The sequence below is a fragment of the Podarcis tiliguerta genome (genome assembly GCF_965153285.1).
Source record: "Podarcis tiliguerta genome assembly, chromosome: 9".
Classification (NCBI taxonomy): domain Eukaryota; kingdom Metazoa; phylum Chordata; class Lepidosauria; order Squamata; family Lacertidae; genus Podarcis; species Podarcis tiliguerta.
This window is the reverse complement of record NC_139542.1, coordinates 66,402,345-66,416,350: the sequence shown is the minus strand read 5'-3', so window position 1 is coordinate 66,416,350 and position 14,006 is coordinate 66,402,345. Positions and strand designations below refer to the sequence as shown.

At 47.8% G+C, this 14,006-nt stretch overlaps 1 protein-coding gene across 2 annotated transcripts in view; it reads left to right on the top strand.

Moving 5' to 3' along the window:
* Window positions 1-4,778: 4,778 nt before the first annotated feature.
* The window catches only part of LOC310685614 (cytosolic beta-glucosidase-like), a 109,010-nt gene continuing 99,782 nt past the window's right edge, over window positions 4,779-14,006 (top strand). For both annotated transcript variants that reach the window (XM_083458343.1, XM_083458342.1), the window contains exon 1: window positions 4,779-4,975. The gene's annotated coding sequence lies outside the window, so the exon portion shown is untranslated. The remainder of the gene's footprint in view (window positions 4,976-14,006) is intronic.

Here is a 14,006-nt window from a genome sequence, read left to right as displayed (position 1 = left end):
ATCTGCTCCAGAATCTTCCCTGGTATTGATGTTAGACTGACTGGGCGGTAATTATTTGGGTCCTCTCTTTTCCCCTTTTTGAAAATAGGGACAACATTTGCCCTCCTCCAGTCTGCCGGGACTTCGCCTGTTCTCCAGGAATTCTCAAAGATGATTGCCAGTGGTTCTGAGATCACATCTGCCAGTTCTTTTAATACTCTTGGATGCAGTTCATCTGGCCCTGGAGACTTGAATACATCTAAACTAGCCAAGTATTCTTGTACTATCTCCTTAGTTATTCTGGGCTGTGTTTCCTCTGCTGAATCATTTCCTCCAAATTCTTCAGGTCGGGCATTGTTTTCTTTATCGGAGAAGACTGAGGCAAAGAAGGCATTGAGGAGTTCAGCCCTTTTTGTGTCCCCTGTTTGCATTTCACCATCTTCTCCTCTGAGTGACCCCACTGTTTCTTTGTTCTTCCTTTTGCTACGAACATACCCATAGAAGCCTTTTTTGTTGCTTTTAACCTCTTTAGCAAGCCTGAGTTCATTCTGTGCTTTAGCTTTTCTGACTTTGTGTCTACACGTGCTGGCTATTTGTTTGAATTCCTCTTTGGTGGTTTCCCCCCTTTTCCATTTTTTGTACACATCCTTTTTTAATCTTAACTCAGTTAAAAGTTCTTTAGATAGCCACCCTGGCTTCTTTAGGCACCTTCCATGTTTCCGTCTCATTGGTATTGCCTGAAGTTGTGCTTTTACTATCTCCCTCTTAACAAACTCCCAGCCATCATGAACTCCCTTTCCTTTTAGTATTACTGTCCATGGGATCTCACCCAGCACTTCCCTAAGTTTTATGAAGTCGGCTTTCTTAAAGTCAAGAAATTGAGTCCTAGTATGCTTGGCTGCTCCTTTCCGTTGTATAGTAAACTTCAGAAGAGCATGATCACTTGCGCCTAATGATCCTTCCACTTCTACCCCATTAACCAGGTCATCGACATTGGTTAGGACCAGATCTAAAATGGCTGTTCCTCTTGTTGCTTCTCCCACTTTCATTAGCCGCCATCCATCCTCCAACCGCCTTCAGGCACTCACACAGGACCTTCACTGCCTTCACTGGTTCTGATTTGGAAGAGAGGTAGAGATTTGAAAGAGAGGTAGTGCATTCAAAGTCAAAAGCCATGCCACTGGGTGGCCTCAGATGAATAGCTCTCAACCAAATGTACCTCGCAGGGCTGTTGTCAATGGGATAAACCTGAAACATGCCACCTTGTTTATTGGTGGAAAGATAGCATACACAGAAAGATTGCGGTGGGCAGCTGTTTCCATATTGAGAGGAGCATTCCCTTGGAGATAATCTGACAGGGACCAAACGCCAGCAGTGGGGGGAACCAGAACCAGTGATAAGCAGGAGATGGCAACAAACACTTTCTGGATTGACGACTCTGGAATACAGACTGCAGTGTTTCAATTTTTATCACGGCTACCTCTGCGGGGAGAAAAGCAATGACAAACCTAGACAGCATCTTAAAAATCAGAGACATCACCTTGCCAACAAAGGTCCGTATAGTTAAAGCTATGGTTTTCCCCATAGTGATGTATGGAAGTGAAAGCTGGACCATAAAGAAGGCTGGTTGCCGAAGAATTGATGCTTTTGAATTATGGTACTGGAGGAGACTCTTGAGAGTCCCATGGACTGCAAGAAGATCAAACCTCTCCATTCTTAAGGAAATCAACTCTGAGTGCTCACTGGAAGGACAGATCCTGAAGCTGAAGCTCCAGTACTTTGGCCACCTCATGAGAAGAGAAGAAATAGTGCTTCAGGTTAAGAACTTTGCTTCAGGATGAGAACAGAAATTGTGCTCTGGTGGTGCGGCAGCAGCAGGAGGCCCCATTAGCTAAAGTGGTCCTTCAGGTTAAGAACAGTTTCAGGTTAAGTACGGACCTCCGGAACGAATTAAGTACTTAACCCGAGGTACCACTGTATTCTGTAAAGCAAGTGAAAGTAATTCCTTTCTGACTTTAGTGATCCAGAGAGGCAAGAAAGTGGAAAGAACAAACAAGAAGGAAGGAATTCTGGTAGGATGGGGAAATGGGACAAGGCTGCAAGGACTGTGTGAAATGAAGTCAGAGATGCATGTCACCCACCCTGAGAGTTAGAGAATTGGTTCTAAACCCACTTTCTCCCGAATGATTACATTTTCCTGCTCTTTCAGCGATTGCCCATTTATTGCTTTCTGCAAGCCAAGACCCATAGAAGGCAATCTGGCACATTAAATCTGAGAGCCGTGGGATTCAATGCCTGTTCAGGTATGACACTCACTGGGTGACCTTACAACCTGCCTGACTGGATCAAGGAAGAGGGCCTTTTCTCTACTGAACAAACTTTGAAGCACCCTCCGGAGGGAATGCAGATTTGCTGCCTCTCTAATGTTCTTTTGCCACACTGGGAAGCCCTCGCTTAATTGTTTTAAATACCTTTGAAGCCGTTTCTAAGTCTTTAATTTGGCTGTTTTAATTTCTGCTGCTTTTAGGTTTTTGGTCATTTTAATGGTAGTTCATTTTAGCTGATCGATGTTCTGAAGAGAGGCATATTTTTTTTTAAAAGTAATTTAATTAAATAAATCACAGAGCTGTTGTGAGGTAAAATAGGATACCCTGTATGTGTTGAACTCCATAGACAAATGTCAAAAGTATACTATTAAGACTGTATAAACCTATAGACGGGACGCGGGTGGTACTGTGGGTTAAACCACAGAGCCTAGGACTCGCTGATCAGAAGGTCAGCAGTTTGAATCACTCACGTGGGGTGAGCTCCCGTTGCTCGGTCCCTGCTCCTGCCAACCTAGCAGTTCAAAAGCACATCAAAGTGCAAGTAGATAAATAGGTACCGCTCCGGCGGGAAGGTAAACGGCGTTTCCGTGTGCTGTTCTGGTTCGCCAGAAGCGGCTTCGTCATGCTGGCCACATGACCCGGCAGCTGTACGCCGGCTCCCTCGGCCAATAAAGCGAGATGAGCGCCGCAACCCCAGAGTCGGCCACGACTGGACCTAATGGTCAGGGATCCCTTTACCTATAGGCAGCTGGAGTAAGTTCCATTGAACTTAGACTACTTCTGCGTAGACTGCCATAGGAATGTCCATATGCATTACCTAATTTCCCCTCCTCCTGCATTCATGCACCCTCAAATCTGTCTTTTTTGGGGGGCAGTCTCCACTGCCTGGAGCAAACCTGAGAGCAAACAGGGGTGTGAAGGAAGACAAGAGGCTGGGGAAGTTTCATTGCACAAGCAGAACAGGGCTGACTTTGTTGCATAGAAGTCAATGGATTTAAGACCATTAATTTAAATGGGTGTGCTCCGCAGATGGCAATGAGTTAGAGATCACCTTTAGGCAATTGCGAACCACCCTTCATAAAAGTAAATAAATTGAATAACAAAAAATCCCAGGGCAGTTTATAATCTAAAACAACACAACTCTTTAAATTATTAAAGCTAGGTTTCTGAAACCACCCTACCTACAATTTTGCTTGTGGGTTTCCCAGAGGCTTTGTTGGTTACTGCTGGGAACAGACTGTTCGTATGACTTTTTAGAAAAGGACCGTCTGAAGAACCCTGTATGGAGGTAGATTTTTTGTTGAGGGACAACGAGTGGGAAGGTGATTGATTACATGAGCCTCCAGGTATTGTCCTAGTAAGAGACAATTCCATTTATTTATTTTTGCTGTTACTAAAGGTAAAGGTACCCCTGCCCGTACGGGCCAGTCTTGACAGACTCTAGGGTTGTGCGCCCATCTCACTCAAGAGGCTGGGGGCCAGCGCTGTCCGGAGACACTTCCGGGTCACGTGGCCAGCGTGACAAGCTGCATCTGGCGAGCCAGAGCCGCACACGGAAACGCCGTTTACCTTCCCGCTAGTAAGCGGTCCCTATTTATCTACTTGCACCCGGGAGTGCTTTCAAACTGCTAGGTTGGCAGGCGCTGGGACTGAACAACGGGAGCGCACCCCGCCGCGGGGATTCGAACCACCGACCTTTCGATCGGCAAGCCCTAGGCGCTGAGGCTTTTACCCACAGCGCCACCCGCACCCCTTTTGCTGTTACTAGGTAAGAGTAAATTCCATAGCTGCCAACCTTTCCCTTTTCTAGCGAGGAATCCTATTCGGAATAAGGGAATTTCCCTTTAAAAAAGGGAAACGTTGACAGTTATGGTAACTTCTGTGGACTGGTCACGTTGTGCAGATGCCTGATTATCGTCTTCCAAGCAACTAGAGTCATACCTCGAGTTGAATATGCTTTGGGTTGAGAACGTTCAAGTTGCGTTCCGCAGCAACCCCGAAGTAATGCGCATGCTCAGATGCTCAAAATGACATCAGGCGCATGCGCGGAAGCGGCGAAACGCACCACCGTGTCTTGCGTTCAGGATGCAAACAGGGCTTCAGAATGGATCCCGTTTGCATCCCGAGGTACCACTGTACTCTATTTCAAACTTAAAAATGGAAAGCGTAATGTTGGTGGTCAACAAAAGAGGTTTGAAGACTGTCTCTAAGCAGATCTTTAAAAATGTAGTATAAACACCAACAACTGGGAAACACTGGCCAGCTCGACTGCAAGCAGAATCGAGGTCTTGCACCTGTGGTCTGCGATGGGTTTAGAAACGCCGAATTCTGCACAAGACTTGGCTGGGAGTTAACCAAACAAATCCGGAACATAGAGAATCTGAAGGGTCAAAGTGAATTTCAAAGAAAAAGAAAAGAAGCCGGGGCATTCTGGGAGTTGTAGTTTTACCTACTGCCCCTTCCTATCTCATTTATGGATCAGCGGGGAGTGAAAGAACTGCCGTTTGCGCCACGTTCGCTTTGCGTTTTGCAGCGAGCGCACAGATCTGCAGCCGTGCATTGATCGGTTCCCTTCCACAGTGGGAAGTGCGGGGAAGAGAGAGAGAGAGAGAGAGAGAGAGAGAGGCGGGACTTGGAAGGAGATTGTGTCGGGTTTACAAGCTTACAGGGTAAGCAGAGACGGTCTGTGCGGGCAGTCTGTGGTGAGCAGGCTTAAAGAGCAGCATTGACCGGAAGCCTGTTGCAACGTGCGATGGCTGAAACGATTCACCCCTTGAATTGCTATCCACACACTTTGCAGCCCTCTCAGACTGCATGCCATGAGATTCTCTCTTCCTTATTTGCTTTTCCCCCAGCCTTGCAGCAGCAATGAGTTGCCAGAGCCTCTGCGGAGCTTTTGTTGTTTATCCTTCCCCCGCTAGAACTCATTTCCTCCCCTTGAAACTCCCTCTTACCCAAGGATCCTCGATGCAGCTCAAAGCTCTCTTTGGGAATGGGGTGGGAAGTGGGAACGCCTTGCAAAAACTTTTTCTGTTTGCAGGAGATAGTCTGGAAACCAAGCCTGATGAGGAACGGTTGAGGGAGTTGGGTATGTTTTGCCTGGAAAAGAGACTTCAGAGGAGATTGGGTAAAAACCATTAGGTCCAGTTGTGGCGACTCTGGGGTTGCAGTGCTTCTGATCTGCAAGCCCTAGGCTCAGTGGTTTAGACCACAGCGCCACCCACGTCCCTGCAAATGCCTTCAAATGTCCAAAGGGCTGTCACATGGATCATGGAGCGAGCCTGTTTTCTCCTTATCTGGAGGCAGCGGCATCGCAAGCCGCTTGGCGCCTTGGGCGGCTCGTGTGCCCAGCACCCAGGGGTGGGGCGAACAGCCCGTGGGGGCCGGGCAAGCCGTCCATTGGGTGGGGCAAGCCGGGGCAGGGCTCGCTGTGTGGAGTCTTGCCGCCACCTGCCATTTTGCAGGCGCCCGAGCCACCACGTCACTCCCAGTGCCGCCCCCAGCAGGGTGGCGCCCCCTGGCCCCCTTAGCTACGCCTCTGTCTGGAGTGTAGGACTCAAACCAGTGGTTTCAAATGACAAAATACAAGATTCCGACTAAACGCCAGGAAGAACTTTCGGACAGTAAGAGCTGTTTGACAATGGAATGGTCTCCCTAGGGATGAGGTGGACTCTCTTTCCTTGGAGGATTTTAAGCAGAGCTAGGGTGATCTTTTATATGCCTGTTGTCTTTGTCCATGGAGTTTTCTTGGCAGGGATACTGGAGTGGCTTGCCGGTTCATACTCCAGGTGGATCATCCCAGTACAGTGGTACCTCAGGTTAAGTACTTAATTCGTTCAGGAGGTCCGTACTTAACCTGAAACTGTTCTTAACCTGAAGCACCACTTTAGCTAATGAGGCCTCCTGCTGCCGCTGCGCCGCGGGAGCACGATTTCTGTTCTCATCCTGAAGCACTATTTCTGGGTTAGTGGAGTCTGTAACCTGAAGCATATGTAACCTGAAGCATATGTAACCCAGGGTACCACTGTAATAATGTATGGAAGTGAGAACTGGACCATAAAGAAGGCTGATCACTGAAGAATTGATGCTTTTGAATTATGGTGCTGGAGGAGACTCTTGAGAATCCCGTGGACTGCAAGAAGATCAAACCTCTCCATTCTGAAGGAAATCAGCCCTGAGTGCTCACTGGAAGGACAGATCCTGAAGCTGAGGCTCCAATACTTGGGCCACCTCATGAGAAGAGAAGACTCCCTGGAAAAGACCCTGATGTTGGGAAAGATGGAGGGCACAAGGAGAAGGGGACGACAGAGGACGAGATGGCTGGACAGTGTTCTCGAAGCTACGAACATGAGTTTGACCAAACTGCGGGAGGCAGTGGAAGACAGGAGTGCCTGGCGTGCTCTGGTCCACGGGGTCACGAAGAGTCGGACACGACTAAACAACAACAGGATGATCTAGTTGAGATTCCTGCATTTCAAGGGGTTGGACCAGATGACCCCTGGGGTCTCTTCCAACTCTGCAATTCTATGATTCCATAATGCTAGCTGCATAGAAACCTAGGAAGCTGAGTCTCAGTGTATTGTCTACACCACTGGTTTTCAGTTGGTGGGTTGGGACTCGCTGTTACTGGGTCACAGCCTAAACCAAGGTGGGGGTCACAGCAGAACATGGTCATGTGCAGATGCCTGATGATCGTCTTCCAAAGCAACTACTTTATTCCAAACTTAAAAATGGAAAGCGTAATGCTGGTGGTCAACAAAAGAGGTTTAAAGACTGCCTCAAGGCAAATGTAGTATAAACACCAACAACTGGGAAACACTGGCCTGCGAGCGCTCCAGTTGGAGAACAGCCTTTACCAAAGGTGTCATGGGCTTTGAAGACACTTGAACTCAGGACACAAGGGAGAAATGTGCTAAGAGGAAGGCACGCTTGGCAAATCCACACTGTGATCAACTCCCGCCCGGAAACCTATGTCCCCCCTGTGGAAGGAGGTGTGGATCCAGAATTGGCCTCCACAATCACTTACGGACTCATTGTTAAAACTGTATTTATGGAAGACAATCTTACTCGGCTACAAGTGATCGCCAAAGAGAGAGAGAAAGAGAGACAGCAGAACAGCCAGATTACAAATATATAGTAAAAAGATTAAGAGGGCTAAAGGTGAGCCATTGGTTTTAAAATACCAGTGTTAGGGATTGAATTTGAGACCTTTCACATGCAAAACATGGGCTCTGTGACTGAGCTGCAATCTGTTTCAAAGAGTTCATTCTCCTTGTTGCAGTCCTTTGCCCCCTCCAAAAACGCAGAAGTTGTTTTTATTTAATGAAGAATTCCAGATCACCAAATTGTAACCCTAGACAAAGGCAAAACATTCTTTCCTTCATAGGGATGCACTAAAATTACAGACAGGTCCTATTTATTGGCAAATGAATCATGGGATCATCATCATTATAAATTTTTGTACCTCGCCTATCTGACTGGGTTGTCCCAGCTTCTCTGGGTGGCTTCCAGCAAACATAAAAGCATAATAAAACACCAAACATAAAAAAAATTCCCATACAGGGCTGCCTTCAGCTGTCTTTTAAAAGTTGTATAGTTACTCATCTCCTTGACATCTGATGGGAGGGCATTCCACAGGGCAGGCGCCACTACCAAGAAGGCCCTCTACCTGGTTCCCTATAGCTTCACTTCTCTCAGTGTGGGAACCACCAGAAGGCCTTCTGTGCTGGATCTCCATCAATCAAATCAGCATAAGTAGGGTGGGGTACTATAATTAAAAATCTGTAAAATACTTTGGAAAACTAAAATGATTAAAACAGAAGGTATACGTAAAAGGGACGTGGGTGGCAGGGGGACGTGGGTGGCGCTGTGGGCTAAAGCCTCAGTGCCTAGGGCTTGCCGATCGAAAGGTCGGCGGTTCGAATCCCCGCGGCGGGGTGCGCTCCCGCTGTTCGGTCCCAGCGCCTGCCAACCTAGCAGTTCGAAAGCACCCCTGGGTGCAAGTAGATAAATAGGGACCGCTTACTAGCGGGAAGGTAAACGGCGTTTCCGTGTGTGGCTCTGGCTCGCCAGAGCAGCGATGTCACGCTGGCCATGTGACCCGGAAGTGTCTTCGGACAGCGCTGGCCCTTGGCCTCTTTGAGTGAGATGGGCGCACAACCCTAGAGTCTGTCAAGACTGGCCCGTACGGGCAGGGGTACCTTTACCTTTACCTTTATACGTAAAAGGCTATAAGAATCTAAAATGATCTAAAAGAAGGGTTAGGAGCATTAAATGGATGTGGAAGAGCATAAAAGGTTAGTATATATGGCTATCAATTTACAAAGCACTCTGATATGAGTGTTCATTTAATCTAGTTTGTGGCTCAGGTCATCATCAGATGAATTTTGAACGCTGCTATGCAGAACCTGGCAATATTGTATGTTGTAGCAGGGCTGGTATCTGAAAACAGCAGGGAGATATAGAATTGTTCTGTGTGCCCTGGGTGCTTATGGAGTAGTGGTAAGATGAGGCTAATACGAATGATGATGGATCTCAGTGTCCAGGCTGAACAATAGGTGTGGAGACGCTGCTTCAGGTATACAGGTCTGAGTCCGTTTAGGGCTGTAAAGGTCAGCACCAACGTTTTGAATTGTGCTTGGAAATGTACTGGGAGCCAGTGTAGATTCTTTAAGACCGGTGTTATATGGTCCCGGTGGCCACTCCCAGTGACCAGCCTAGCTGTCGCATTCTGGATTAGTTGTAGTTTCTGAGTCACCTTCAAAAGTAGCCCCACATAGAGCACATTGCAGTAGTCCAAGTGGGGGATAACTAGAGCATGCACCACTCTGGCGAGACAGTCCGCGGGCAGGTAGGGTCTCAGCCTGCGTACCAGATGGAGCTGGTAGACAGCAGCCCTGGACGCAGAATTGACCTGCGCCTCCATGGACAGCTGTGAGTCCAAAATGACTCCCAGGCTGCGCACCTGGTCCTTCAGGGGCAGTTACCCCATTCAGGACCAGGGATTCCTGTCTTATTGGGATTCAACATCAATCTGTTAGCCGTCATCCATCCTCCAACCATAAGGCTATGAAGATGTAATTGGGCATCTTTCACCTTCTAACTAACTATACAGTGGTACCTTGGGTTAAGTACTTAATTCGTTCCGGAGGCCCGTACTTAACCTGAAACTGTTTTTAACCTGAAGCACCACTTTAGCTAATGGGGCTTCCTGCTGCTGCTGCTGCCGCGCCAACAGAGCACAATTTCTGTTCTCATCCTGAAGCAAAGTTCTTAACCTGAAGCACTATTTCTGGGTTAGCGGAGTCTGTAACCTGAAGCGTATGTAACCTAAAGTGTATGTAATCCGAGATACCACTGTACATGGCAAGGTCCAGATGTGAATCTGCCTCTGTTTTTCAACGTGGTGATGGGTGCGCCGTTACAACATTTTGTTTTGTTCTGCTCTGTTTTGATGGAACCACTGAACCTTTTAGAGTTTCTGCTGTGGTGTAATGTAGAGGGGTGGGGGAAGAGGGGTCCCTAGTGCCGAGAATGCAGTTGCCCCCCATTTCCACCTTAACTGTGGCACTAAAAGTGGGGAGGAGTGGACTCGTTCTCCATTGTGGATTTTGAGAAATGGGTAGCTTGATCATTCTGAGGCACACAACCCTCTGAATTTTTTCAAGCCAGAGGTGGATGGCATGAGGTACGTTGCTTTGCTTGGCCACACTTGAATGTGTGTTTGTGCATGCATGTACACACTCCGGCAAAGCACAAAGCACTGGTTGGGTTGGCCTCATGGCATGGTTCAGCTGTGGGCCCTGGGACCAGGACTCTGGCCCATTGTAGCGGCATTTCCCCTCAATGTGAGTGGTTTGACCGACTGGGACTGTCTAAACTGGCTATTTCAGGCTGAGATGGGAAGAGATGTGTTTTCATGAGATTTTGGGTGGCGAGAGAGAGAGATAAAACTTTATTCGCATTAGCCAATAGCAGAAAAGGAAATTTGATATAAGAGCACAATTTAAAGTCCTGAATCAGCAGTCAGTTAGTGGCCCTTATCCTGATTGCCCCAGCTATGAACCTAGCAACCTTTGCGGTTATCTGCTCATTTTGATCTGATAGAAGAAAGGGCATTGTGGCAGTGGTTGAGCACCCTGGGATGGTTAGTACGAGTGGGGTGATGATCTCGTTCCTCGGGTCTTCGTTGAGAGCACAAGACAGGAGGACGTGTGCTGCTGTTTCGGTGCTACCATCTCCACAGGGGCCAAGACGTTTCTCAGGCGGGATCTTTTGGAATCGACCCTCAAGTACCGCAGGTGGCAAAACATCCAGTCTTGCAAGTGTAAAATCATGTCTGTACAGTGGTACCTCAGGCTAAGTACTTAATTCGTTCCGGAGGTCCGTACTTAACCTGAAACTGTTCTTAACCTGAAGCACCACTTTAGCTAATGGGGCCTCCTGCTGCCACCGCGCCGCAGGAGCACGATTTCTGTTCTCATCCTGAAGCAAAGTTCTTAACCTGAAGCACTATTTCTGGGTTAGCGGAGTCTGTAACCTGAAGCGTATGTAACCTGAGGTACCACTGTATTTTGGGATAATAAGTTTGTGCAGATATAGGGCCAGAGAATCAAAATGGAGAGGTGGAAAATGAACATACCAAGGGCAGAATTTCCTTATAGTGGCCAGTTTATTCTGATGCTCGATATCTTTTAGACGTTGACCAATTAGAGTGTTTGCTTTAGTAGGGGCCATAGTGAGTAGGTGTTGTGGGGATAGTTTTTGATAGACGGTGGCGAGAGCAAGGGAGGGAAGCACCAGCACCAAAGGCAGAAAGCCAAAGAGCAGGGTAATTCCCAGCACTCCTCCCACTATAAGTGGCAGTTCTGCGCTTTGGAATGTTTTAACAAATTCTCCGCACCCATGTGCAAGCCTTGTGGAAGAGATTCCTATATGTGAAATTAGCTATAGCCTGGGAACATTATTGCACAATATTGCAGAGTTTGTCTTTGCTTATTTTACTGCAGGCTAGAAGACACAATTAGGGGACGATTGCTTGGATTGCAGCTTGCTCTTCAAGTTATAAGTTATGTGTGTAATTAAAAGGACTTCACCGATGCCTGAAGGTGGGATCTCAAGTTAAGTCAGCAACGAGCCTCATTTTATTTTACTGTTATCCAGCGGCAGGCTCTCCTAAGTTGTTAAGGCATTTAATAAATAAACAATACATGGTTTTGCATTCCCCACTTTGCTGAGCTATGGGAAGTTCTGCAGGATTTGGTTTCCTTTGGAGAACAGAGCAGTAGAGGCTTTATGAGAATAACATTAAAAGGACAACTTCTACTGCACCCTGCCAAAAGATGAATTTCCAATACTGGCTAGGGTATCCGTGGATCTCATGACCCCAATTTAGAACCCAATGGCGGGGTAAACAGGAAGGTCTTTGTTTGCACCTAAAGTTGATAATGATGGCGCCAAGCACATCCCCCCTCTAGCCTTTCAGATACTCTTATTTAAGCAGGCACTACAGCTGATAGTTTTGCCTTCAGCTCTCCAGAGACAGGAACTGTGCCTTGATGACGCTTCAGCTCCAACCAACTTACAGCTCTCTCTGCCACAAAATTTCAAGCTGTTTCAAGCTCTTTCTTTCCTCTAATTTGTTATTTATACCCTGCCCACCTGGCTGGCTTTCCTCAGCTGCTCTGGGCGGCTCCCAACAGAATATGAAAAACACAACAGAACATCAAACATTAAAAACTTCCCTAAACAGGGTTGCCTTCAGATGTCTTCTAAAAGTCAATTGTTTGTTTCCTTGACATCTAATGAGAGGGCATTCCACAGGGCAGGCGCCACTACCGAGAAGGCCCTCTGCCTGGTTCCCTTTAACTTGGCTTCTCGCAGTGAGGGAACCTCCACAAGGCTCTCGGAGCCGGACCTCAGTGTCCGAGCTGAACGATGGGAGTGGAGATGCTCCTTCAGGTATACTGGGCCAAGGTCATTTAGGGCTTTAAAGGTCAGCACCAACACTTTGAATTGTGCTCAGAAACATACTGGGAGCAAATGCAGGTCTTTCAGGACCAGTGTTATATAGTCACGGCGTCACCAATCTAGCTGCCGCCTTCTGGATTAATTGTAGTTTTCGTGTCACCTTCAAAGGTACTGTAGCCTTAATGGGTGTTACATTCCAAAGGCTGGAAGGAATTTATCAGTTTCCAGGGTAACCTATCCTGACATTTAGGTCTGTGCGATATCAATACAGTGGTACCTCAGGTTACAGACGCTTCAGGTTACAGACTCCGCTATATAGTACCTCGGGTTAAGAACTTTGCTTCAGGATGAGAACAGAAATCGTGTGGCGGCAGCGGGAGTCCCAATTGCTCCTTTGTCAAAACCATGGAGGCTGTAATGGGATGTAGGAAGGTGACTTTGTAACCCGGCTTGCCTGGGAGTAAGCCCTATGGAATTCAGTAGGACTTCCTTCCGAGGAGACAGGTTTTTGCCATGAGTCTGAGATGAAGGAAGGGTGGCAGAAGGGAAAAGGTGGTGAGGTGGGGTTAAATGCTGCAACAGGAGAAGGTGGGGCAAGACAGACAAGGCCAATCTAAACAGCTGACCTTATAAAGATCCAGAACTGATCTCAAATTACAGCTAGATTGGGTTGCACCAGTGGACTGCCCCTAGAAGTAGGATAGCTTTGAGCCCCCACTAGGGTCTACTAAAAGGTAAAGGGACCCCTGACCATTAGGTCCAGTCGTGGCCGACTCTGGGGTTGCAGCGCTCATCTCGCTTTATTGGCCAAGGGAGCCGGCATATAGCTTCCGGGTTATGTGGCCAGCATGACTAAGCCGCTTCTGGTGAACCAGAGCAGCGCACGGAAACGCCGTTTCCTTCCCACCAGAGTGGTACCTATTTATCTACCTGCACTTTGACATGCTTTCGAACTGCTAGGCTGGCAGGAGCAGGGACCGAGCAACTGGAGATCACCCCGTCATGGGGATTTGAACCACGACCTTCTGAAAGGCAAGTCCTAGGCTCTGTGGTTTAACCCAAAACGCCACCCGTGTCCCACTAGGGACTAGGGATTACTACCTCTTTCCATATCATTCTGCAGCCTCTGGCTTACCCCCAGAGGTTAGTGTGCAGAACCAAAGATCCCCACCTAGGGAAGGATGAGGGATTGAAAGATGCCTGTGTTGATACTGCTGGAAAATAAGCCGCAGCTGTGAATTCTTTCATTATTTTCCTCTCTGACCCAGTAGGAGGAAGTTGTATTCTTGTCCATTTAGTGCATGTCCCCGAGCATCCAAGTAGGGATAGGATTGCTAGAATTCCTGCTCCATGATTGCAGACATTAGATTTTTGTCTATCACATGACGGTGTACGTTTTGACTCAACAGAGTGGGAAGTGACGGAGACAGGATGTTTGTGTTCCTGTGTTCCGTGAAGTGGGACTACTGTCCTTTGTTCTTTTTCTCTTTGCTGTCTGATGCTAGAGAGAGAGGGAGCCATGTTGCAGTGCTCCGTGTGTGTTTATATGTAAATAAAGTAGATTAGCCAAAATGCTGAGTTGCTGAGGTCTGTTACGCATGATGCGCAAACTCTGCGGATCCCTAAGTGTGCTAGTGGGACGCGGGTGGCGCTGTGGGTAAAAGCCTCAGTGCCTAGGACTTGCCGATCGAAAGGTCGGTGGTTCGAATCCCCGCGGCGGGGTGCGCTCCC